The following is a 26,821-nucleotide window of genomic DNA, read 5'->3' as shown; positions in this document are numbered from 1 at the left end:
AGTGCAGGTCGTCCAAATACTGGTATCGCGTATTCTCAGTGCAAATGTTATGGGTAGCGGCGGCGCTGATAAATATGGCAAATGTGTGGTGTTTTATTAGTCAAGCGACATTCGCCGTCTTGATGCTGTCTATGATAGAACAGAAAGCCCCCGCGCTAGTTGCAGCATTCCCATTACCCGAACCGAGCCCCGGATTGGTTGTTTCGAAGTCACCGCTTCCTCTTCGGCATGCTATGGGAGAAACTCCAAGACATAGGCGTCGTGGAAGACACGCAGGCGTGCGTGTGTCGGCCGAGGAAATAAGGAAATATGCGGAAGTAATGAGGCGTCCTGGGGAAGTGGAGGGAATATACAGAAGATACAGGAGCCGCTCTGTAAGTTATGAGAGAAGTGGAATGGCTCTTACCCATGGTACGTAGGAATTATTCTGCTTTTTTGACTTGTTATAATTTTAACATACTGTGAACACACGAGAATACGCTGTGAACAAACTGCAGTACACTAAAGTCACTCGTACTCACACTGAACGTAGAATCGGTAGGTGAACGTAGGATCTGTAGCGACGACGGTGATACGTTCACCACTTGAGCAACCTCAAGTGAGTGAGTGAGTAACTTTATTAAGTTCCTGCAGGTTTCCGGGTTGGGTTCCCGCCTAGGAGCCGGCCGAGAGACCGTGTCTCTCAGCAGCTTCCTTGGCCTGCTGGATCGCCCAGAGTTGATTGTCTAGTCCTGAGCTGAGCAGCGCGGCCCGCCAACGCACCCGAAGGTCCTCATTGGAGGCCGCGTCCCTAGTTTTGCCCATTAGTGCTGGACACTCCCAGAGAATATGCGCTAGTGTGGCCCTATTGGTGCAATACTTGCATGAGTTGGTTGTATACAAATCAGGGTAAATGTGCTTCATAATTACGGGATTAGTGTAGGTGCCTGTTTGTATTTGCCGCCATTGAACGGACTGGGCCCGGCTAAGTTTGGGGTGGGGAGGTGGGTATTCCCGTCGCTGAATTTTATAGTGTTGGGTAATATCGCTGAATTTGGTTAGTCTATCCCCCCCACTCTCATTCTCCGTTGTGGAGGAGAGAGCACGAAGCATGTACACAGGAGCGGTAAGGAAATCAGTTCCAGCCTCGAAGAAGACAAGTCCACTTGTCGAAACGTCCGCTCGAGCACCCACCCCTTGTTTACGGATTTTTTTTCGTAGTATCTAATAAAATACAAGGCGCAATGTTCACTTCTTGTCTCCCTATATCGCCCAAAATATCATTTATTTTGCTTGTATAGCGCTCATCCTAAACCACGTTTGATTTAATATCAACGTACAATGCTGAACTAAGAAAGATTTACTTAGATTCAGCATTTTTTATAAGCTATATTGCGTTATCGGTCTTCAATCGAAAAACACTATGCGAGCGAACAGTGTAGATGCGGTTCCTATTGGTCAGAACGGGCCAAACAAAACTCGATTAGATGTACTGACAGAAGCGCGACTAAGGAGCAATGTAATTGAATAAATTAGGAAGCAAGTACTTTCTCCTATTCAGCGAACCATTAACAGTTCATTGAGACGAAATTGGGATATAATATTGTTGCAGAGTACGAAGCGATACCCTTTAATATATATGGAACTAAAACTGTTCAATTAATGGCGGACTGGTAATCGAGATAAGGAAGCCACCAGATTACAACTCCGATATCGTTAATCCCGTTCCAAATTCAAATGTAAAGAGTAAATAAGGCAGCCCTAAAACCCGCGGAAGTTAAGGTGGCATGTTAAATGGAACTGGTAAATGCGGCAAGAAGCAAGGCTAACAGTCACCGATACCACATGACTTTGCTATTATTGATGAAGGCGCAATTCACTGACGATTTCCTAGTTACTTACAAGGGTCATTTCGTATTCCCGGCCCCAGCCGGTCACCTTCATTTATGTTTATTCAAAATAAACCAGGACTTCTAGGCCTCATGCAATGCTGCCGTGAATCGAAGCCGCTTTATCGAGCTTAGCAGGTTTACCTGCTAGCTAGGGCAAGTCAGAAAGTCCTTGCCCCTATTTTTTTAACCAAATTATGGCTGTAAATGCGTAGTCGACATATCCAATCCAGCGATGGACGTTTCTTCACCGGCCCCGCCCTATCTGGCAGTAGCTCTGCGGCATGGCGCTGCAGTCAGTTGTTGAAGATGGCGGCTGTGCTTCACATGTCTACGACGTACCGCTGCTGTAAGACCGCTGCTGTAAGACTTCCTCGTGTCTGGTCTATCCACAAAGGCGCGATGCACGACGCGATAGACGTGCCCTTGTTTTGAATGTAAACATAATAATTTACTTGGACATAAGTACATTCCAGACCAATTCGCACCAAAGTGAGGAACTTTCATATGCTTAACACTGCTGGGTTATGAAAATCAATCTCACCCATGTCTTGAATTTTTTAAACGATCTTTATTATTGGCTCCCACATAACATGCCGTTGAAATGCATCAATAAACGCAATGTGCTCCAAGGATGCTCGACCATCCTGTTTTTGTCTGCTGCAACAGGCGAAAATTAACTAAACGGAAAAGGATGTGCAACCATATCACAAAGAAGCAGTGTATGCGTTATTCATCGTTATGCTCAAAAAATATTCCTTACTCTTGCTTGAAAACGGACGTTTAGTCAGTATTTCACACGTAAAGCAGTGTACACATTATTATTCATCGCTATGCCTAAAAAAATTGGCAGATCCCACGCAATGAGAGAATCGGTTTGACGCGACGCAATCAGCGAGTACTTCTATGCTGCAGTTTATGGCTTCGAGCCAAGCGTTACGAGGTGGATCGACGTTTTATTGTAAGTGTAGCAGCTTTGTGCACATAGTGGTCTTACCAGGCACGTCGACAACACTGGCGTTTAAAGGATAACTTATTGTGTGACGTAACGTCAGCCTTCCCGTTAGAGTACATACGTCGGTATTATCGAAACTAAGTGCAGTTTATGGTGCAATCATGTGAATATCATACGTAACTTTCGTTATAATATTCCTCCGGGGTCGAGCAATGCTTCACTATAGCTTGCTGAATCATAGGAATACAAATGTAATGTTTATTACACTACTATAAGAGCGGAGCCACCACTGGAACCACAGACGTTGATCTGATATGACGCCTGTATCGTAGGAGTACACATGAAGTGTTTATTGCTTTCTTGTAAAATTATATAGCCAGCACCACAACGACAATTGATATTGCACCGTCATTACGCCTGCATAGGTTGTTTTTCGAAACCAGTTTATAGACCTGGCGTGGCTCTGTGGTAAAATACCTGATTGCCATGCAGAATGCTTGGGTTCGATTCTTGCTGGGATCCAAATTTTTATTCTCTCCATTCGTCGGGTCAACGCTGCCGATGTCGGTTTTTCTTAACGCTCTCGCATTTAGGTTACCAATGTTTGTTATCGCCGTTCCTGGGTAGATATAAATTGTCAATCACCTGTGGCGCATACCCGTACACCGCGACCTGTGGTAAACGGGTTTGCCACACGTGTCTGGAAGAAAGGGTTCAACGACGTACGCGACAGGATTTTCACGTTTTGCATGTCATGACCCGACATTCGCATTCGTTAGATCCTCTTACCCTCCCATGCCAATTTTCGTCTAGACCAAGTTAAGGAGGCGATCATGAGAGCACCCAGACGTAGGCGGATGGATAGATAGATAGATAGATAGATAGATAGATAGATAGATAGATAGATAGATAGATAGATAGATAGATAGATAGATAGATAGATAGATAGATAGATAGATAGATAGATAGATAGATAGAAACGCTCAAAGTGCCAAAGATTCGGCAAGAAATGCTTCGCACTTAAAATATTCCTTATTCTTGCTTGAAAACGGATCAACACTTCTTGCGCAAAATTTTCTGAGACGACGGACGAAACAGATACGGACGGGCGCAATCTTCCAACTGAATTTATTATCAACATGCGACATATATATATATATATATATATATACACAAATATGACTATCACAAAACAAAAACAACAATGCCACAGGTGGGCAGTATGTCAGCGCGCATGAACTACTCACTCCCCCAAAATGTAGTGTTCCAAGAAGGCCACTTCCTTCTGTGTCAATGAAAGTGACGTCATGTTCACGCAGTTGCTGCCCTCCGGTTGCATTTTGGCTGCCTCCACAATCTCTCGCGTGCGCTGATCCGCGTCATGAAAAACAGCAGTACACTGTTTATACAACGGTTTGCATCCACACTCGTGGCAATGAATGGCCAAATTTCCATCCCTGCCCCCGTCCACCCTGCTCACGTGCTGACGCAGGCGGTGGTCTTTAGACACCGCCTGCGTGACACATGAAGTTTGCGCCCGTCCGTGTCTGTTTCGTCCATCGTCTAAGAAAATTTTGCGCAAGAAGTGTTGATCATGGAGTACCAACTAGATCGAACCAACACCTTGTGAAAACGGATGTTTAGTCCGTATTTCACACGTACTCTCGATCCCAGACTTGTGAAACAGGAAGGTTGAATGAAGCTTTTAGAATACGCTGGCTCCCTCAAGGAGCTCATTAAGATAAGGAGGCACGAAGGGCACCTCACGTAAGGTAAGGAAATGGTGTGAGGTAGGGAGTGTTTCAAAACACGGGCCTAAGTGTCCTTTAGAATAATCAGCACCGTGGCCTCTGAGATTAGCTCCGGCCGCGCGCCTTACAACACCGCGGCCGCAGCTAGTCGCCGAAGCCACGTGTGTATTCATCATGGTCGGCCTGTAGTTAAATCGGTGGCGCTAATTAAAACCAAGCTAATTATAACCTTGCTCTCCAAGGTCATCCGCATTAGGATCGCGTTAATTATGATTTTGCTAATTTGCTCCACACTGATTAAGACATTGCTGGTTAACGTCGCGTTAATTAAAACTTTGCCCATTAAGACAGAGATATTCAATGTCATGTTAATTCCTAGCTAATTATTATCATAAAACCTGACGCCGAGTTGACGCACTCTTCACTCCGAACCAGACCGAGCACACTGAGCAGACAAGCAACGTAAAAAGCTGGATCACAAGCTCTTCTGATGGCTCCAGCCTGGTGCAAAAAAGTATTGCAAGCTGACCAAATTATTATATATGCAAAGAAGCTGCTGCTTATCTTATATCGCATCAAACGGTTGACAGTCACACCGGCACTATGACAGTCACGAGTTGAACTGGGACCTTATCAAAATCAACTCGTTTGTACCCGAGTTCGCGCGTCAGTCAGTTTGATTGACAGACGCCCGCGGCGAAGATCGGGTCCGCCCACTGCGTTTGCTCTTTCGGAGGAGCAGTGTTCACGCCGCAACGCCAGCGAGTGGCCCGATTCATCTATGAGCTTAATCGCACAGACTGTGGACATACGCACGAAGAACTACATGTTATATCATCACATGGCTACGATGTCTCGCGTTCAATTTCACCACGCTCACGACGTACCACTCATGGCCATGAAGCGAGTGCCCTGGTGGCATTTGCGGCGACAAATGTTACTATTTACTTCTTTGTGGAGACGTTGTTTCTACCAATTCGTTACTGCAGAAATATCTCCAGACGTCTAATGTAAGTAGCAGTAACCGGCCCATTTTTTTTTATCTGTAATATTCTATAGAAGCGAAACGAGCTGCACGAGAGTGCTGCGTGTGCGCCCTTAGTAAGGTAAAAAGTTGGGTGAGTTGGTGTTGATTCATAATAAACGGAATTAGTTCTGTGAACTTCGATAGGAGGGTTGACAAAGTGCTCAGTATGTTTGCTAACAAGGGGCGGGGCTTGACTTTCACGTGCGAAGTGCCGAAGAATGGGCAGCTGCGTTTTTTGGATTTGCAGCTGTTATTCGAACAAAAACACGTGTGCTGGATGTTTTCCCCTAGGACAGCGAAGCCGCTCCTAGATTACAGCTCAGGGCACTCCCGCTTGGTGAAGAATGGCATAGCGCTGACTTGCCTAAGATCTGCTTTGGACAGGTCATGCCCACGTCTCTGGCAGACAAGTTTTTTCGCGCAGGCGAAAAGACTGAAAGATGCCAGGTTTCCTGATAATGCCATAGCAGGGGCTTGCGAAAAAATAAAAAGATCCTTTAAGCAACGGCCGGGAAGCCCCCAGCCAAAGATGAACCGCAGGAACGAAAAAGAGTGGCAAAAATTCCGTATGTCCACTGGCTGTCGCACGGCATGAAGAGAGCGGCTTCACGATATGGGGTTTATCTCGTGTTCTCCGCAGAAAATAAGGTGGGCCACATCTGCCCAGCAGTAAGTAAGAAAATAGGCAAGCCACAACAGGGCGAAAAAAGAGGATGTGCCATCAAGCATGGAAGGCAGTTTGTTCCTTGCGCACGTGGTGTTGTGTACAGAATACCACTGCAGTGCGGCAAGGCATATATCGGGCAAACAGGTAGATGCCTGAATGTGCGTCTGCTAGAGCACAACAGCTCATTAATAGGAAGGCCGTTCACCCATCTGGCGCTGCACTGCAAGGGGTGTGATCAAGGTAGCTGCAAGCCTGCTTTTGATCAGACGACAGTAATCTACAAGCACAGGGGCTCCGTGCAGAGGGAGATCGTAGAGGCCTTCGTCATCCAGAGGGAGGGGCTGCATTGCATCAGTCACCCCTCTATCAGTTTGCAGGAGGGGGAGACAGCCTATCTAGAACGTCACTTGACGTAGGCAGGCTGAGCGCGAGATTTTAAGTTTTTAGGTTTTTTGTGTCGACTCGTTGGGTTAGATATGATTGCATAGTAGTATAAATATTTCTTTCCTGAATAAAAAAATTTCAGTTGCTAGTAGCGCGTTGTCCCGTGTCCATCTTCTTTCTTGTGTACCGTATTATCGCGCCCTTCCGTTTATCATGTGTGCGCCCTTGTTGCCTTCGAGGGTGGAAATTTCCATGCTGCAGGTGGAACGAAAGAATTTGCCCGAAAGAGGACAAACGCCCACGTACACTTCTGTGGGAGGCGCGATGTTCAGTTTGCAAATAAATAGCGCTGACTTCGCTGCACTGTTGAAATCTTGCCTGAGTGCGGCGCTGACGCGTTCGCGCGCGGTGTTCCTTTGAAAACCGCCGCAAATGCCGCACATGCCTTCGTGACACCACGCTCCTTCTTTTAGACGTTTTTGTAAACGCTGCTATCGCGCTCCACACTGTCGTCCTGTCATGACCGCCGTAGCGCAAGCTCGGAGCAAACTCGTGTTCCCGAGAAGCTCGGGCCATTCTTCTACATAGCACCCCAGTACTCTACCTGCTTATGAGGGTAAGGGTGTCGCCAGTCCTATTAAAATGTTACTGTTAGACTTTAATAAATAGACCACTATCCTCTTCACGCTTAGTAATACATGGTAAACTACTCGGCAATAGATTTCTTTTGCAAGCGTTATCAAAACTTACTCGTCACAAATTCATTCTTCGACCCAGTGCATCATTTCTTTTGGCAAATCTTTTCATGTGAAACAAAACTGGTTTCATTCACTCACGAGTTATCGCGAACTTTGGGTGGTTGATGTTACGCGGATTCCCTCTACCTAATGTCAAAATTTTCTGCTTAGAGCATACATAAAGTAAATTTTATAATATAAACCTGCTCACATGCATGGAACGTTTTCTAGCAAGTTTCGCGACTATTTATGCCATCTATACTGTGGAGATTCTGAAATATATTTGCTTCTGTATTGTGCCCCTTCAATTTCGTTCTTAGCATGCGTAATCAGTAGCAGTCATCACAAAACACGGCGCTTTCATGCTGCGGCAATGCACAGCGACGCATTATCGACGTCGCAGCGACGTTTCTGAAGATTTCCGCCAGAATCCGCTACACAGTCCATGCTCTAAACCTTGTATTTACATTACGAATCAAATGCAGGAAAATTACACAGTTTAGTATAAAAACTGCTTCAATTCTGATTCGTTATGGTTAACCGTTTGTCTGACAGAAAATTTTCACTTTTTCCTTAAATAAAGAAAGGCGGTTGCCTCTACAAACAGCCGCAGTAGAAATCTGGCATTGTACCGCTGCACCAACGGCGCCGCCATAGAACGTCACGGGTAATCGATGTCTTTTTTTATACTTTAGTCTAACACATGCCTCGGTGCTCGATCGTCTTTCAGTTCGCTTCCATAGAAATACGTAGCGGAAAATTGAAGCGAACCATTCTGTTGAATAGGGGAATGTAAACCACTGTAACTACATATTGTAACGCCTTCGTTGTTCTTAGAAAACGCACCTGTGTTTATTCCGTACCACTTTATATAATCCACTCGTACGTGACAAACGGGGAAGTCATAATGAGAGGTGTTTGCGAAGGGCGACAGCCTAGCAGACAAGGCGCCAAGCATGGCGGAGTGCAGCCTACGGATCAATGTTAATTTCAGTCTCAGTTTCCATTTTAATTTCAGTTTACTCAGAACAAGATGATACAGCATTTGATTGCATAGAAACGATACCGATGGCACTACATAATACTCTGGAGGTTTGACTGAAATCAAAAAGGCTGTTCTTCAAACGCAAAAATCGTGTTGAAGTGCCGATGAAGGTTTCAAAAATTTCGAAGGTTCTTCTGCAGAATTAAATATATCGGTCCGTAATACGGGATATTCATAATGCTTGGTGCTCCGGCAACACTGGGTGCGTTCGCCATTTTTTGTTGGGCGTCGTTGCTGAATGATCTGCTAGCGCGTCCATAATGAGATGCCATGGAGAGGCTGAGCCGCAGCCATAGGCGTGCGCAGGGTTCCCCATTAAGGGGGGCGAAGGTTCGTCGCAGCGACCCCCCATCCTACTAAGTCAATGTATGGGGCAGATTTTGCGACCCCCCCCCCCTCTTAGGTGAGTAGAAGGGTCAATGTACGGGGCAGATTTCGCGCCCCTCCTCTTAGGTGATTAGGGGGGGGGGGCGCCCCCCCCTGCCCCCCCCCCCCTGTGCGCACGCCTATGGCCGCAGCCGTTGACCAAGAAAATGCAACAGTTTATTTCTTCATCCAGCGCCGAACAGTCAGATGACTCACTGTGTTGCCATAAGTCGACTAGAACTCTGTATCGGGCTCTGTGCGCTTAAAACCTCATCTGGACGGCAGCTGCAAGAGACACACGGCTTCGCAACGCCCAACTTCTGTTCTCTAGTGGCGTGCGCTTCCGATATGAGCTATAGGCGTTCAAGAAAAGTGTTTGTTGCAGAAAAGGCGTGAGTGTCAAACTTCTAACATAACCTTGCACTGCAATATATCTCCATTGTATTTCCCACTGCAATTTTATACACGTGTCATGAACCGTTGTCATATATTGACACCACGTTGTTTCTGCGCGACCTGCGCAACGGCATGCTGCTTTCCTCGGCTCATTTCTTTAGCCACAAGTACCTCTACACGCTCCGCAGTAGCCTGTGTCGTAGATTTTAAGAATAAACAAGCGATCGACATGTGCATTAGTGGTGCGCTGCAAAGCAAACAAAAATACTGATCGCGCGTTTCAAATGTATACAGAGAGCGGCCCGAGTAAGGCTCCTTTACTGCACATTGGTTGTTTAAGTTTTGTGGTCGCAATCTATCGCGCGGATTTAGTGCTGTAGTTCTCGTTTTCTTGAACGCTATACGTGTTTGTTCATTGGCCTATCTTTTAGAGGCGAAGCCCCTTAAAGCGCACTCGTTCGTCCTCGTCGTAGTGCGTAACCAGTCTTAACGCTAGTACCAGATCTTGACCTCCAAGGTGGTGACGGTGGGAGAATTCTCCTGTGCGTTGTTCAACAATAAAAAATTCGCAGCGTGCGCGTTAACTAAAAGCCCAATTCTTCTGTGTCTCATTCCCCATTAGTAGCCATTGGCATGTTCCAGTAGGAAACGTTAGTAGAAGTAGAAGTGTAAGTGTTAGCTAAAAGCCGACTTCTTCTGTCTCTCATTCCCATTAGCAGCCATTGTTTACCTCCAAGGTAGTGCCTGGTGAGATTTCTCCTGTGCGTGATTAAACGATAAAATTTTGTTCAAAACGCCGTTGATTGATCAAATAAACCAACGAAAGACGCCAGATGTTTTCTAAAAGCTAAACGAAAAGACGCCAGCTGCTTAACGAAAGACGCCAGATGTTTCGCCGCGCCGATCGAGTCTCGTGTGGCGGCACTGATTTACCGTGGACGCGCGCAGCAACGTCTGTGACACGGCCTACGCGCGTTTATATACGTAAAGCATTGCTTTCATCGATGTGCGACACCTACAAGCTAATGTTGATCACTCAAGCTCTCTCGCGCTAGTGCGACGTCGGTCGTATCTTTTAAATTGCATACATCGTAATGTATTGTTCTGCAAGTCTAGCTCACGTTGCAGACGAGCAACTAAACTGCACAGAGAAATAAGAACTGAGATTGAAGAGTTCTTTCGCGCGCTCCGGTCATTTCGGAACCAAAGCTCGGTGTCCATCTTGTTGACGAAACAAGTTCGCGTAGGTATATTCTTTTTCTTCGTTCGTGTAACTGATAAATTCGATTAAAGTTAGTGCTACCTTGTTCCCGGCATCGTCATGGCTCCCTCGTTGCCTGAACAGCGCACGAAGCATGGGGAAGTCGTCGCAAACGAGGATTAAAAACAAGTAGCTGGCACCTGATAGGCTGTGATATGCGACTGGTTTCGTTTTCGCGCCCAACAAAACATGGCGGATTGAGCTTATGGGATTGTCGACAGTAGCGCTGCACATTTTGGATATCCCCTAATCAGGCTCAATGCGCTTTGCTGCATCTTGAGAGAGCATGTATTATATAGCATTAGCATAACATTAGATCTATTTCTTTTCCAGGCAATTATGAGAATAAAGCCAGAACACTAAGAACTTAAGGAATGCTTATCGAAGCAATGAGTGAGTATAATTCAGTATATTGTCACGTGCGTTTCTTTATCACCTTTGCTATATTCGGTTTTCGGCCACAAAGACTCGGCAACGCTCAGCGCGAACCGCGCCTCATTATTCGAGAAACTTCGCGATCATTGTAGATCGTTTTGTTAAGATTGCGCGCAAGACGCGCACACTCGAGGTTATTCTAGAATTTGCACGACAGCCAGCGATAACGCTGGAATATTCGACGGCACATGTTTAAATGCCGACGCGCTTCACCGCTTGTCAGTTGATCGACGGACGACGCCCTGTTGGCCGCTATCATTGTACAGCGTGTATTGCTGTAGTTCTAGTTCTCATTTTCCGGCCACAAGCTCGGCCAAATAAGCAGTTTTCCCCCTACAAACGCCGACTGCTGTCTTCGTCGACGTCACGACCACGTGACATCTGGTGGAGGTGCTGCTTCTTCCATGATCCGGACGCCCCCGCGAAGCGCTGACCCAAGCCCAAGCCGCGAGGAGGACGACGGCAAAGAAAACCCGGATCGTCGAACAAGCCGCAGGCAGAAGGGACTGCAGCCAGAGTACGGGCTCCTTCCCGAACAAACCATAATAATAATAATAATATCTGGGGTTTAACGTCCCAAAACAACGATATGATTATGAGAGACGCCGTAGTGGAGGGCTCCGGAAATTTCGACCACCTGGGGTTCTTTAACGTGCACCTAAATCTAAGTACACGGGCCTCAAACATTTTCGCCTCCATCGAAAATGCAGCCGCCGCGGCCGGGATTCGATCCCGCGACCTTCGGGTCAGCAGCCGAGCGCCATAACCACTAGACCACCGTGGCGGGGCGCCCCCGAACAAACCAGGCAGCCCCAGGTCCCAAGACCGACCGCAGCGACGATGACCGACCCCGTTCAGCCTGCGCCGATCTTACTCCGGCAGCCCAAGGAGCCGCCATCCTTCCGCGGGTCGTCATTCGAAGACCCGGAAACCTGGCTCGAGACTTTCGAAAGGGTCTCAACATTCAACACCTGGGACTCCGCGGACAAGCTGCGCCACGTTTACTTTTACCTTGAAGAAGCAGCAAAGACCTGGTTCGAGATTCGGGAGTCCACTCTTCGAACTTGGGACGCCTTTCGCAGCGCTTTCCTGCAGACGTTTGCAAGCGTCGTCAGAAAAGAAAGGGTCGTAGCCTTGCTAGAGACGCGGGTCCAACTTCCAAATGAAAGCGTTGCCATATTTGGAGAGGAAATGACCAGACTGTTCCGTCACGCTGACCCAGCCATGCCCGAGGACAAGAAAGTCAGGTTGCTCATGCGAGGGGTAAAGCAAGAGCTCTTCGCTGGGCTGATGCGGAACCCACCCTTGACAGTTCAAGAATTCATCTCTGAGGCGACGACGATTGAGAAGACGCTGGAAATGCGCAACCGCCAGTATAATCGCCGATCGATTCAAGACAGCCCAGCTGTTCATGCCGTCGGCTCCGACGACCTGCGTGAAACCATCCGAGCGATCGCGCGGGAAGAACTGCGCAAGCTATCACCCTTACCACAGCCTGAAGTTGCCTCGATTGCTGACATCGTCCGAGAGGAAGTCCAGCAGTCTGGGCACCCTCGAGTCAGCGCAGCCGCAGCTGCAAGCAGTGAGCTGCAGCCCGACGCAACGCCCCCCCTCCTCGCCCACGTCAAGACGCCGCGTCGCCCCAGCAGTTCCGCGGCCAGGCACCACCGCCGCCGCCACCGACGTCATACCGCCCGCCAGCCGGCCAGCGATACCCGCCGAGGAAGACCGACGTTTGGCGCGCCCCTGACAACCGCCCACTCTGCTACCACTGCGGGGAGGCCGGCCACACGTACCGCCGCTGTCAGTACCGACAGATGGGGCTTCGAGGATTCGCCGTCAACGCGCCGCGCCCGCAGCCAGGCGAACGGCATCGCGACATCGACGACTACCTCACCGGAACACAGTGGCAAGAACGACGACCTTCCCGCTCGCCTTCGCCGGGCCGCTACATGTCACCGCACCGCCGGTAGTACACTGGCCCAAACCGGGGTCGGTCGCCTAGCCCGTATCCGGGAAACTAAGGGCAGCAACCGATGGAGGTGCGGTTGCTGTACGACGAAATGCCGAAGATCCTCCGCGGCCGCCGCCGACGACAACGCGACGAGACCTGCAGAACACGACGCAAAGCAGACGAAGCCCTGCCGACGAAACCTCGCGGATTAAAGAAGACCCGACGACGCAACATAGAAGCAGTGGAACATACCGACGCAGCCGTGACCCGAAGCCGCGACCCAACCGCAACGCAAGACGACGAACTAGCGACCTCGACGTTATCATCGACGGCCACAACGTCACCGCTCTCGTCGACACTGGGGCCGACTATTCCGTCGTCAATGGGCTATTCGCCACCAAGCTGAAGAAAGTAAAGACCGCTTGGAGTGGACCCGAAATCCGGAAAGCTGGAGGCCACCTGATAACGCCGATTGGTGTCTGCACGGCGAGAGTCACCATCAATAACCGGACTTATCCTGCGAGCTTTGTAATCCTACAAAACTGCTCCAGGGATGTGATACTTGGAATGGACTTCCTAAGTGACCATGGCGCCGTCATCGACCTGAGGTCTGAGTCGATAACACTAACCTCAGACAAAGCGCTCCCGCCCCGCGCGACGCTAGGGAACCATGCATTGAATGTGATAGAAGAGCAGGTGACCATTCCGCCGCGTTCTAGCGTCATTATTTCCGTCGGCACCGAAAAACCTGCGTACCTTGAAGGCGTCATTGAGGGCGATCAGCACCTACTCCTGAACCGTCAAATTTGCGTCGCACGAGGTATAGCCGAGCTGCGTGACGGTAAAGCAAAGCTAGTGCTGACAAACTTCAGCCACGAATATAGGCACCTCAACATTGGTACGAAGGTCGCCTACATCGAAGAATGTGTAGCCGCCAAAGATGCTTTCGCCCACTTCGATGCTACCGAACCTGCTTCGACGAGTCGAGGTCCCGAACCAGATTTCGACGTCAACCCGAGCCTTCCGAAGGTCAAGCAAGACCAGCTCAAAACCCTGCTCCTGCAATACAAGGACTGCTTTTCATCGTCGTCCAGACTTCGGCAGACACCGATCGCAAGACATCGCATCATAACAGAAGAAAGTACCAGGCCACTTCGTCAGAGCCCGTACAGAGTTTCGACGCGAGAACGTGAGGCCATAAAGAAACAAGTCGACGAAATGCTACGCGACGACATCATCCAGCCTTCAAAGAGTCCGTAAGCGTCACCCGTGGTGTTAGTGAAGAAGAAGGATGGGACCCTACGTTTCTGCGTCGATTATCGTCGCCTGAACAAAATCACGAAAAAGGACGTGTACCCTCTCCCACGTATAGACGACGCCCTAGATCGACTCCACAACGAGAAGTACTTTTCTTCGATGGACCTCAAGACCGGCTACTGGCAAATCGAAGTCGACGAGAGAGACCGAGAAAAAACTGCCTTCATAACACCGGACGGCCTGTTCGAGTTCAAGGTCATGCCCTTTGGTCTTTGCTCGGCACCTGCGACTTTCCAACGAGTCATGGATACTGTATTAGCTGGCTTGAAGTGGCAGACTTGCCTTGTTTACTTGGACGACGTCGTTGTGTTTTCCTCGAACTTCGACGAACACCTCCAGAGACTTCAATACGTACTTCAAGCAATCAAGAACTCCGGGCTCACCCTGGAGCCAGAAAAGTGCCGCTTCGCGTACCAGGAGCTCTTGTTTTTGCGTCACGTGATCAGCAAGACTGGAGTGCTCCCAGACCCGCAGAAGACAGCTGTCATCGCCGCTTTCCCGCCACCCACCGACAAGAAGGCCGTGCGCCGATTTCTCGGCTTGTGCGCCTATTACAGACGCTTTGTCAAAGGATTTTCACGGATAGCCGAGCCACTAACGCAGCTCACAAAGATGGACGTCGAATTGAGGTGGCAGACAGCGCAAGTCGAAGCATTTCATGAACTCAAACGACGCCTGCAGACACCTCCGATACTTGCGCATTTCGACGAATACGCCGATACGGAGATTCACACCGATGCAAGCAGCGTAGGACTCGTCGCCGTCCTTGTGCAGCGGACGGGTGGACTGGAAAGGGTTATCAGTTATGCTAGCCGGTCGCTGTCTAAGGCAGAGGCCAACTATTCCACAACAGAAAAGGAGTGCCTCGCCATCATCTGGGCTACGTCAAAGTTTCGCCCCTACCTCTACGGCAGGCCCTTCAAAGTTGTGAGCGACCATCACGCCTTGTGTTGGCTAGCTAACTTGAAGGACCCTTCAGGTCGCCTCGCACGGTTGAGCCTAAGACTTCAAGAGTTTGACATTACCGTCGTGTACAAGTCCGGAAGGAAACACTCCGACGCCGACTGCCTGTCTCGTGCCCCTGTCGACCCACCACCGCCCGACGACCCGGATGATGACAGCTCCTTGGGAGCCATAAGTGCCGACGACTTCGCCGAACGACAGCGAGCTGACCCGGAACTCAGGGGCCTTGTGGAATACCTCGAGGGCAGGACCACCGTTGTTCCGAAGGTATTCACGCAGGGACTGACGTCGTTTTTCTTGCGCAACGGTGTTCTCCTAAAAAAGAACTTCACACCGCTACGAGCCGATTGCCTTCTCGTGGTACCCTCGACATTGCGGCCAGAGGTCCTCCAGGCTCTCCACGACGACCCGACGTCCGGACACCTGGGTGTTTCTCGCACGCTAGCAAGAATACAGGAGAAGTACTACTGGCCGCGCCTTTCCGCCGACGTCACCCGTTACGTAAAGACCTGCCGGGAATGCCAGCAACGGAAGACACCGCCCACTAGGCCAGCCGGACTTCTGCAGCCTAACGAGCCACCTCGACGGCCGTTCCAGCAAATCTGTATGGACTTACTGGGGCCGTTCCCGACGTCCAATACCGGAAACAAGTGGATCGTCGTGGCAACTGACTACCTCACCCGCTACGCCGAGACAAAGGCCTTGCCCAAAGGCAGTGCCGCCGAGGTAGCCAAGTTCATCGTGGAGCACATCGTCTTGAGTCATGGTGCCCCAGAGGTCCTCATAACAGACAGAGGTACCGCCTTTACTGCGGACCTAACTCAGGCGATCTTCAAATACAGCGAGACAAGCCACCGCCGCACCACCGCCTACCGCCCGCAGACCAATGGCCTCACCGAGCGTCTAAATAAGACCATCGCCGACATGCTGGCCATGTACGTCGACGTCGAACACAAGACATGGGACGCCATCCTTCCTTACGTGACCTTCGCGTACAACACGGCCGTACAAGAAACGACACAGATGACTCCATACAAGTTGGTCTACGGACGGAGCCCGGCAACGACGCTCGACGCCATGTTACCAAACGTGACCGCCGAGGAAAACATCGACGTGACCACCTACCTACAGCGCGCCGAAGAAGCACGACAGCTCGCCCGCCTACGGATCAAGAACCAGCAGACGACTGACAGCCGCCGCTACAACCTTCGACGACGCCACATGGAATACCAACCCGGTGACCGTGTATGGGTATGGACGCCAATACGCCGACGGGGACTTAGTGAGAAGCTTCTTCGACCATACTTGGGACCGTAGAGGCTACTTCGACGCCTCGGCGCACTGGACTACGAGGTTGTCCCTGACGGCATAACGAACTCTCAGCGGCGCCGTGCGCTACCTGAAGTCGTCCATGTCGTGCGCCTGAAGCCATATTACGCGCGTTAGTGAATCTAAGGACTGTACTTTTGCTTATTGTTTATTGAACTTTCTTGCTTTATTCTTGTTAATTATTGCTGCATGTATCGGCCACCCCCCCCCCCCTACCCGTGTTCTGTTTTAAGCATCGGGACGATGCTTTTTCAGAGGGGGGCATTGCCACGTGCGTTTCTTTATCACTTTTGCTATATTTGGTTTTCGGCCACAAAGACTCGGCAACGCTCAGCGCGAACCGCGCCTCATTGTTCGAGAACCTTCGCGATCATTGTAGATCGTTTTGTTAAGATTGCGCGCAAAACGCGCACACTGAAGTTCTTCTAGAATTTGCACGACAGCCAGCGATAACGCTGGAATATTCGACGGCAAATGTTTAAATGCCGACGCGCTTCACCGCTTGTCAGTTGATCGACGGACGACGCCCTGTTCGACGCTATCATTGTACAGCGTGTATTGCTGTAGTTCTGGTTCTCATTTTCCGGCCACAAGTTCGGCCAAATAAACAGTTTTATCCCGCAAACGCCGACTGCTGTATTCGTCGACGTCACGACCACGTGACGATATTTTACTATCACTTAATACACAACGAGCCGCAGTAACTGTAGTATTTGTTCTCTTTTTTTCATGTACGCAAAAAAAAAAAACTCTCCAGTACAAAGCAGGAAGCGGTTATCCAGTGTGTAACCTTTTTTCATGCCCGATAAAAGGAGGATGGCTCAAGGGCTCGTTTTCTTTGTCTGAGACAATCTAATAAAACCAGCGGTCAAGGAAGTCAAGGAAGGTACAGGGGATGTTATTTGTAGTCTTTTAACTGTCGTGGAGTGAAAAAATAAATTGCACGAAAAGCCAAGTTGCCGCCGGTACGGACTGAACCATCAACCTTCAAGAAATTATGAACCAGTCCGTCTCAAGCAAAAGCACTTCCATAATGAACGCGTCAGCTTCCAAACATTCAGAACTCATTTAACACTTATTCATTGGAAACCAACTTGCCCACATGTGCCTATAAAATATTGCCACGCTTCTTTTTTTTATTTTTATGCAACCGGTCCGTTACGTGCACACCCACTGCTTTGCGCAAACCGCGCCCGAATGTCTGGGAGCCTTCATGGTTATTTTGGAATCTTCCGATAAAACTCGGCCACCAACGATAACGCTGGAACCTTCGATGTCACAGGTATAACATGCAGACGCACTTTAGCGCTGATGAGTATACTCGACGGTCGACGACTGTCAGTGTACAGCGTGTACACTGTCAGTGTACAGCGTGTATTCCTGGTACTTTAACTTGTCATTTCCTGGGCACAAGTTCGCCCGAACGAAGAGTTCCGTATTTCCCAGTCTTGCTGCTGCCTTCTTCACCGTGACAACTACGTGTCAATATCATACAGTGGTACAGGTGAAATCGCTTATGCGCATAATACTATCATGCATAATCACAAAATAAGAACTGAGGCTTCGCCTACGCCTGCATTTAAGTATATTAAATTTTATGCCGCCAGCTTCATTGGTTATCCAGTGCCTTAGCATGTTGTCCTTCAGTGATGTCCCGTGGTCACTAAAATTTTTTTGTTGGATTTACAAGTTCTTTTTCATTATATGTAAGTATAAAAATGAAATAAACATATTCTAATCCTAAGCTACTGTTTTGTGGCGACAGCATTACTAGGCTAATTGTGTGAGCTCGCCATCATTAGAAAGCCGTGGTAAATATACGGCACACAAACTATGTAGTACATCTTCATGTGAATATTGTTACAAGCCGTGACGAACAAGAAGGAATGCTCTATCGAGGCGATGGAGACGACGATTGCAATAGCGCTCGCGTTGTTGTTGTTCGTGGTGTTCCGCCATCTTGGCTGAAAGACTCCCCGTGTACACCCTGTAAATATCTTTCATTCTTTCTTCCTTTATTGCGGATATTCTCACTCCCGTGACAATATATAGAGTGCCAGCGGTAAGAAATCTAACCGTAGCCCACCGACACTGCAACCGCTACTAAGCCGTGTGCACTATATAGCCAGTGCACGACTGTTGCGTTCTGCCTCCTTTGCAGCCACGCTGGTGGTGACAGTGATGACTGTGTTACAGTCATCACTGTTTCTCTGCGGCAACGGGAAACAAGTCCTCGGCGTCGAAACTGAACCCCGACATGGGCGGGCGACCTTCACTGTCGAGGAACATGATGAGCATGATGAAACCCCGTCTCATGCATCGTGAAATATCATTAGATAGTATTCCTTTCCATATCCTCGTCAACAACAATAATGCCAGGTTTTCCGAGCATAATAACCTTCTTTCACCTAAAATCAAACCTAAGATCAAACTGTGGCAGATTTACAGCTCACTTCTACGTTCTGAAGTAACATAGAGTACTGGGCGAGTTGGTATAGATTCATGTCGAAGCGAAGCGCGAGGAAAAACAGGACACAGTAAAGAACACACGGGACAGTTGTGTTCTTTACTGTGTCCTGTTTTTCCTCGCGCTTCGCTTCGACATGACGCTTCTATGGTGTTCATCTTTGGAGTCACATCTCTTTTCATGTCAAGTCGTCTTGTTCATTGCGGTCTTTCAAACATAACATGAAAAAATACTGTTAAATGAGCCTTTTGTTCATTTGTCATAAATATATTTTCATCACTTAACTATTTTTTCCTTTCTTTCTTTTTTACATTACCTATCACTGTTTTGTCGGGTATGTGGAAAGGGGGATGAAAGTGAACTTATTTTCTTTTGCATTCCTACTTATGTGCTTTCGAAGAGTAGAAGTTTGGGCCAGTTGTTGATGGACTGCTCTTTGTTTTACCAAATACTTATGTGCGTTTTTGCAGTATTGTATAAAGTTGTTCTGGTACATATATAACTTTTTTCTATTTCGCTATAACTTCTTGTGTATTGAATGCATTTGGTTACGTTTTTTTTCTTTGTTCGCAAAGAAAGCAGGCACATTTTATGTGCACTGAAACCTTCAGTATATTAATCAATCAATCAATCAATCAATCAATCAATCATTATTTAACGTGCCCAGGAACAACCGTAAGGTATTTGTGCAGGCGCACGCAAAAAAAACAATAAAAATAAACAATACAATACAGACAGTCTTCATAAATAAAAAGAGCAAAAACACGTACACAAAGAGAAATGAACACAAAAGGGGAGGAGTAAAATAAGACAACACGAGAAATATTGAAGGGGAATAAAAAATTAGGTTGCATATACACAACTATGCGGAAAGACTGAGAAGGGAAGACTTTGTACATTGTGCCATACTATGTCAAAACAGTGCAAAGCTCGGATAAAAACAGTGATTGTGGGTTATGAAAAACGTCAAGATCAAGATCGTTAACATTAAAGAGAGTTTGTATTCTGTGAACGGTACAGTGTTGGAAGAAGCAGACGGGTACATGAAACGGTCTGTTCTCTCTGGTTAACTTACGCGGAATTCGAAAATTAACACAATTGAGAAGTACAGGGCAGGATATGATTCCGTGGACTAGCTTATAAAGAAATAAGAGATCAGAACAATTTCGTCGGCAGTGAAGTGATGGCAGTTATAATAATTCAGCAGTATTTGAACGAGATCCAGAGTTATTTTTAGCAAAGCGATGGTTATATATGCTGAGGAATTTTTTCTGGACTCGTTCAATGGTGTTCCCGCTGGATTGAGCAATGCCATTCCATATCATGGACGCATACTCAAGTTGTGGAAGACATATTGCCGTGTACAATTTGTGGAGGTCCATGGGAGACCTGAATTCTCGAGATATTCTACAAACACATCCAAGAGAACGAAGGCCCCGCATAGCAGCACGCTTAACGTGAGCAGAAAAGTTTAACGCGCTGTCAACAACAACACCAAGATCACTGATCTCATAAACCTTGCATAAGGACACAGAATTGACAGAGTATTGAAATGACACGCTAGATGTTTTTCGAGTGATAGACATCAATTTTGTCTTCGAGGTATTCAGAGAAAGGTTATTACCGTTGCACCATTCGGAAAAAGAGCGCATGTCTGACTGCAGCAAGCGACAGTCGTTAACTGAATGAATTTCCTTTAAAATCTTGATGTCGTCGGCATACAAGAGGAAAGAAGAATTACGAATGGCAAAAGAAACATCATTAACGTAAATTAAAAATAGGAGTGGGCCTAATACCGACCCTTGAGGGACCCCACTAGTCACTTTGTATTTACGGCTACATAACAATATCTATTGAGCAGATAGCTCTGCAGGAGATTCACAACCGACAAGTCAACATCAAAGTGCGCAAGTTTAACCATAATCAGTGTGTGGCTGACTACGTCAAAAGCCTTGCTCAGGTCACAGTTGATTACGTCAACCTGTCCTCTCTGAGAAATAGGTGTGGAGATCTGCGTCATGAAACTAGCAAAATTTGTGGTAGTTGAGCGGCCAGCGAGAAAACCATTTTGATTAGGAATCAATGAGCTTTTCACACTAAAAGACTATAATAATAATACTATTATTATTATTATTATTAAACTTTTCTGCTCACGCTAAGCGTGTTGCTTTGCGGGGTCTTCGCACCCTAGGCTGTGTTTGCAGATTGTCTAGAGAATTCCGTTCTCCTATGCCCTTCCGAAAATTGTACACCGCGCTATGTCTTCCTCAACTGGAGTATGCGTCCGTGATATGGAATGGCATTGCTCAATCCAGCGGTAACACCATTGAACGAGTCCAGAAAAAATTCCTTAGCATATATAACCATCGCTTTGCTAAAAAATCTCGTTCAAATACTGCTGAATTATTATCATTGCCATCACTTCACTGCCGACGAAATCGTTCTGATCTCTTGTTTCTTTACAAGCTAGTCCACGGTATCATATCCTGCCCTGTACTTCTCAATTGTGTTAATTTTCGAATTCCGCGTAAGTTAACCAGAGAGAACAGACCGTTTCATGTACCCGCCTGCTTCTTCCAACACTCTACCGTTCACAGAATACAGTCTCTATAATGTTAATTTTCTTGATCTTGACATTTTTCATAGTCCACAATCATTGTTTTTATCCGAGCTTTGTACTGTTTTGACATAGTATGGCACAATGTACAAAGTATTCCCTTCTCCGTCTTTCCGCATAGTTGTATATATGCAATCTAATTTTTCATTCCCCTTCAATATTTCTCGTGTTGTCTTATTTTACTCCTCCCCTTTTGTGTTCATTTCTCTTTGTCTACGTGTATTTGCTCTTTTTATTTCTGAAGACTGTCTGTATTGTATAGTTTATTTTTATTGTTTTTTTTTGCGTGCGCCTGCACAAAGACCTTACAATTGTTCCTGGGCACGTTAAATAAATGATTGATTGATTGATTGATTATTATTATTGTTGTTGTTATTATTATTATTATTATTATTATTATTATTATTATTATTATTATTATTATTATTATTATTATTATTATTATTATTATTATTAGATCTTTGAGCTGGCTCTTCACAACATATTTTTTATCTGTGACTGTTATTATTGAAGACGCTCGACCATTGACAAAGAGTGCTTGTGACTTCAGCCCAGTCTTTCATAAGAAATTGGGGCTAAATTTCTTGAAATTTCAGGTTGCTATTTCTGTTTGTTTGTTCAATACCGCAGTCAATGTAAACCAGGAACTGCAAAAAAATATGGACTTGCTTCAAACAGAAGTGCACACAGAGAATCTTTTTGTCGTGACTCAATTAAATGTACGCCCGAACAGGTCAACTGCATAGAGACAGAAGAAATGCAGCCTTTACGTCAAGAATAGGTGTATTGGGTAGATTTTATTAGATCTCATTTTTCTTTTGAAATTATGCCGGCAGAGCATGGCTTCTGCAAGCCAAGCGTGGAAGTGTATCAGCTGTTTATGTAACTAACTCTCCGTCGCTGGTGTGACCTTGGTGACATTAAGTTGACACGTCCCGGGTACAAATCGTTCGACATATTCTTCCGTGGTTAACCCATCACGAATTTCTGCGTTCTCCTTCTTCGGCACAGTGCAATTAAAACCTGTAAGCAAGTGAATTGCAGAAGGAGCATTCGTATACGACCCAACAAAGTGCCGCACGATTGGACACATACAACGAAACACGCTTTTTTTTTTATTGGAATTCTACGATAAGAACATGCGCTTAACGAAATAAACGCTCAGAAGAGCTTGGGTGGGGGCTAGTTGGAACATACTGTAGAACAATTTTTTAGCGCTGCAAAGTTGGGGACAAAAAAACATGGACAACACAGACGAAGCTTCGTCTGTGTTGTCCATGTTTTTTTGTCCCCAACTTTGCAGCGCTAACAAGCTTTTCTACAGAAATACACGCTGCCTGACAACCATTACAAGGCTCTTTCTGGTAACGTTGTGGTCGACGAGAGCTAGCAAACTTCCTAGCGACAGGTGCAATATACCTCTATCCCTCTGCTCCCCCTTTTGGCTTCGATTTTCCCTGTGTATATTCATGTATTTGCCCATCTCTGCGGAGATGCTGCGTGGTACGGTTCAGCAGCGACTTCTGAACTATTTTTTAAATGCAGCTCCTAGGCGCCCGTTCCTGGGTTGAGCTCTAGCAATAACCGATTCAACTAGCCCGACGAATATCCCAGCTCGCGCGCCGGCTGGCCGGTTGGATCACTCTGGAGCCTTCGGCCCAATATAAAGATTATAAAATCTGAAGCAGATGAACAGAGCAAAAGTAAGGAATAAGAAATAATAAAAATAAGCTCTTTAGTTGTCTCCACCTGCACAGCTCACGTTGCAGAAATAAAAAAAAACAAATAAAAATTTGCTGATAATAGAAAATACTAAAAAATAACATAGGAAAGCAAACTTAAACTAAATGGCACACATAAAAATAAAAAAATTAAGACTGTCACTGTGGGTACATACATGGCTGTGTCACTTCCTTTGCCTCAATTTATGGTCAAATAAAATCACGCATGAAGCTGACTTGCATTCCGCAATGGGTAGTATCATACTATTTGGCAATTGTTTAACTATATCTTTGATTTCCTCACGCATGTCTAAACGCAAAAAAGAAACGTGGTCTTAGACTTTACATACGAGTCCTTCTTTATGCTCTGAGGTGTCTGCAAAAACAGCATTTATACTATTTATTTACTTTAGCAACTCTACAAAAGATTCATTAGGTTATGTTTAATTCACATCTACTCTAAAGTAATTTTCTGGTACTCGGTTTTCCTACTTTCGAGTGTAACTACAATGATGCTAGAAACGTGTTTCTGACGCCGCCGTCGCACATGCCCCCTGTGTGTTGTCAAAGCATCGATGGTACATTCGTGTCCAATAGACTCACGATAAAGCCTGTGCGGAGAAATCAGCAAAGTACACAGAAACGACAAAGTGCATTGAAGCGGAAGCGGCGTTGCTACATTCTCCTGACGGCATTAGCGTATTTTTAAGCAATTGACTAATACCGACCATTTGTCGTCATCACTGGGGGATGTCGGTGGAATCAGCAAATACATATGTGGCATCATTGTCCGTCATCTAGGTTCATTAAGTTCAGAACCTATAGCCCATGTGTATCGACTGCCAGAGTGCTGTCACTGTTGTACAGCAGTTGTATCGTTTGCCGACCAGGTCCTGCAACTATATATGCAGCCACGTTTCCAAAGTAAAAGCGAAAATTTATTTGCTCAGAATGCTGGATTAACGCAGCTGCTACATCGCTCTCTGCTCCTATGTCAATCAGGGCCTCCGCATATTTATATACTACTGATGTATGTACTCACTCACATATAGCCAGAGGGAGGCAGAAAGTTAGGTGGGCAGATCAGATCAAAATGTTGGGGGGATAACATGGCTGCAGCTAGCACCGAACCAATTTTCACGGAGGAACATGGAGAGGCCTTTGCTCTGCAGTGCGCGTAGTCAGGCTCATGATGATAATGATGGTGATGATGACTATGTATGTACTCCACATGCAAATAAAATAAACAGTATTACGCAGGGTGTAACACCTGATATCGTTAATTCATAGCCTCATCATGAAACCTCGCGAGGAATGGACAGTCGTCAATCGCAAAAGTTTACGGACTCCGCGAATCCGTTGCCAGTATAGGCTCTTCGAGACATTACCGCTACGTCTGCGGTGATCCACAGCCACTATACGTTCAACACGCATGCCTCCTTTAATCGATGTTCTGTCTATTTTCTCACTGGGCACGAATTTCCTATTTTTGTATTTTTAGTACGACGCACTTTTTCACCGTCAAAGCTACGTGTTATCGAGAGCAACATATCAGTATAAATGTTATCAGTCGCAACCCTTCGCGCATACTCATAACCCAACCTCACACCGCTCGAGTCACGCCGTGACTTCTGTGATTTTGCTATAAACCAGGGTTGGAGGCGTTACCGAAGAAAAGTAAATAAATACGTTACACGTTGGGCTAACAAAAAAGAACGGCTAACCGCCCTACGTTACCTCTTAAAAAAGGTAACGCGTTACCGTTACAGTTGCCGAAAAAATAAGTAACGGACGTTACCTCTGCTGTTACTCCGTGGTCATCAATTTTATTCACCACATTTTCGCTGCAGGAATCCCAAATAAGAGTTTTATGAGGCTGATGTTTTCACATAAAACTTCTAGCCGTAACGACAATTTTACGCGAATTAATGATTAAACAAGAATAATTTGCACAAATGTGTCGTACCTCATGCTCTAACTGCGTCGTCACCAAATCGCTATCTGCCGGCGCTCGTTAGTGTCAAGAGGCAGTACCTCACTTCCCCGCTCACAGACGGTGGCACCGCCCCACCCAGCCTAGCCCCGCCAACAGAGAGCACCGTGCGAGAGAGAGTATGCGAAAGATATGAGGCGCGTTTATGGAACCGCGTGCAAGTGTGTCGGTGGCATAGTCGGTAGAGCGCCGGGCGCCTATCATCGCCGACGGATAGGTCATGAGTTTGATTCCCGGCGGCGGAACTTTTTCTTCTACTTTTTCCTTTCCCATCCGTTAGTATGCACTTTACAAACATCATATGCGTGACGGAAATACGCCAGTGAGGTCTTGGTACACCCCGGCATAACACACTATCGTGCTAAAAATAATTAACATTAATGCGTATCTACGTGCATATCATAGCAGGAGGCCTACATGATTGGTAGGCCACGTAATAAAACGGGTTCGGAAGGGTACTGCGCTTGACGGAATAGATTACCTTGTTTAGCAGAATTAGGAAATATCGTGTTATTTCTTTCCTCATCACGTGCGCCTTTACAAGTAAATGTGTTTCTTGCCAAAAAAGTATTGGTCTTTAGTAAGCACTTTAGCCTCTTTTCATTTCGCCTGATGTAACATTCGCGCAGAAATTTCAATTAAGAATGCTACAATTGCACCGGTATACGCTTTTTTTTTAGGCAAATTCTCATTCCTAATGGCGTTCCAGCTGCGGACTCCCTAAATGTAAAACAGATTTTACCGCGGTCAGGAGCTGTTCTTTATTTGTCAATTCCACACTATCTAGGACAGAACAGTCAGGCTTACCCCGAGAGAAAGCTCGGGAAATGTCACACCTGAAGCGAGCTCTGAACCTTGCGACAGCTTCATTTAGCACATTTTGACATTTCAAAAGGCCAAACCGCCGGTAGGCAAGAAAATGCACCTCATAAGACAGGGAGTTCGGGGGCAGAGAGCGGTGTGATGAGAAATAAATTAAACATAAAAGACAAACCTATGCCTTTACCTATGCTAAACGCTTTCTTTGAAATGAACGTGACCTTGTGCCTTTTTTCTTGCAGGTCGTCCACAATCTTCTGTTATAAACCTATCTGTCCCTGCAATATTTCCAGAACTTATCTAAGAGGTCCCCGAAAATTTGACATTTTCTAACATACACACTGCTGCTCCATCTACGATCGATGACATCATACCTTGAAAATGACCTTATAGAGGAATTTTATATCTTTCTGCACCTCTAGTCTGTCACGTCAACTTCCTCTGGGCCAGGAAATCTAGGTTCATTAAAATTGGGGTGCATTTCATGGTGTCAAAATAGCGGGCTAGGCTCTTATATTTCATGTCTGCGTCTCCAGCATATTCCCAATAAAGTTCATCTCTCTCTCTGTTTCTTTCTCTCTTTCTACCTCAACAGTTACTCAGTGCTGCAGCTCATTTCATCACAACAGAATTAATTGCTTGTACAAGAACTCAACTAAAAACTCACAGGGTCCCTTATGCATTCGCTAAGACGACTCGAAGACGAAAGCCGTCTTCCTTTGCTTCTCATTCGATGCATTAATCCTCCC

General features: G+C 46.6%; 1 long non-coding RNA gene across 1 annotated transcript; it reads left to right on the top strand.

Annotated features, from left to right (window-relative positions):
- Positions 1–26,638, top strand: LOC119404173 (uncharacterized). Its single transcript, XR_005186202.2, has 3 exons — positions 1–411; positions 10,791–10,850; positions 26,315–26,638. It is a non-coding gene; the product is annotated as an uncharacterized LOC119404173 (long non-coding RNA).
- Positions 26,639–26,821: the final 183 nt, after the last annotated feature.

Source organism: Rhipicephalus sanguineus, chromosome 9 (assembly GCF_013339695.2).
Source record: "Rhipicephalus sanguineus isolate Rsan-2018 chromosome 9, BIME_Rsan_1.4, whole genome shotgun sequence".
NCBI lineage: Eukaryota > Metazoa > Arthropoda > Arachnida > Ixodida > Ixodidae > Rhipicephalus > Rhipicephalus sanguineus.
The sequence above is the reverse complement of the archived record's forward strand: the minus strand, read 5'-3'. Positions and strand labels throughout refer to the sequence as shown.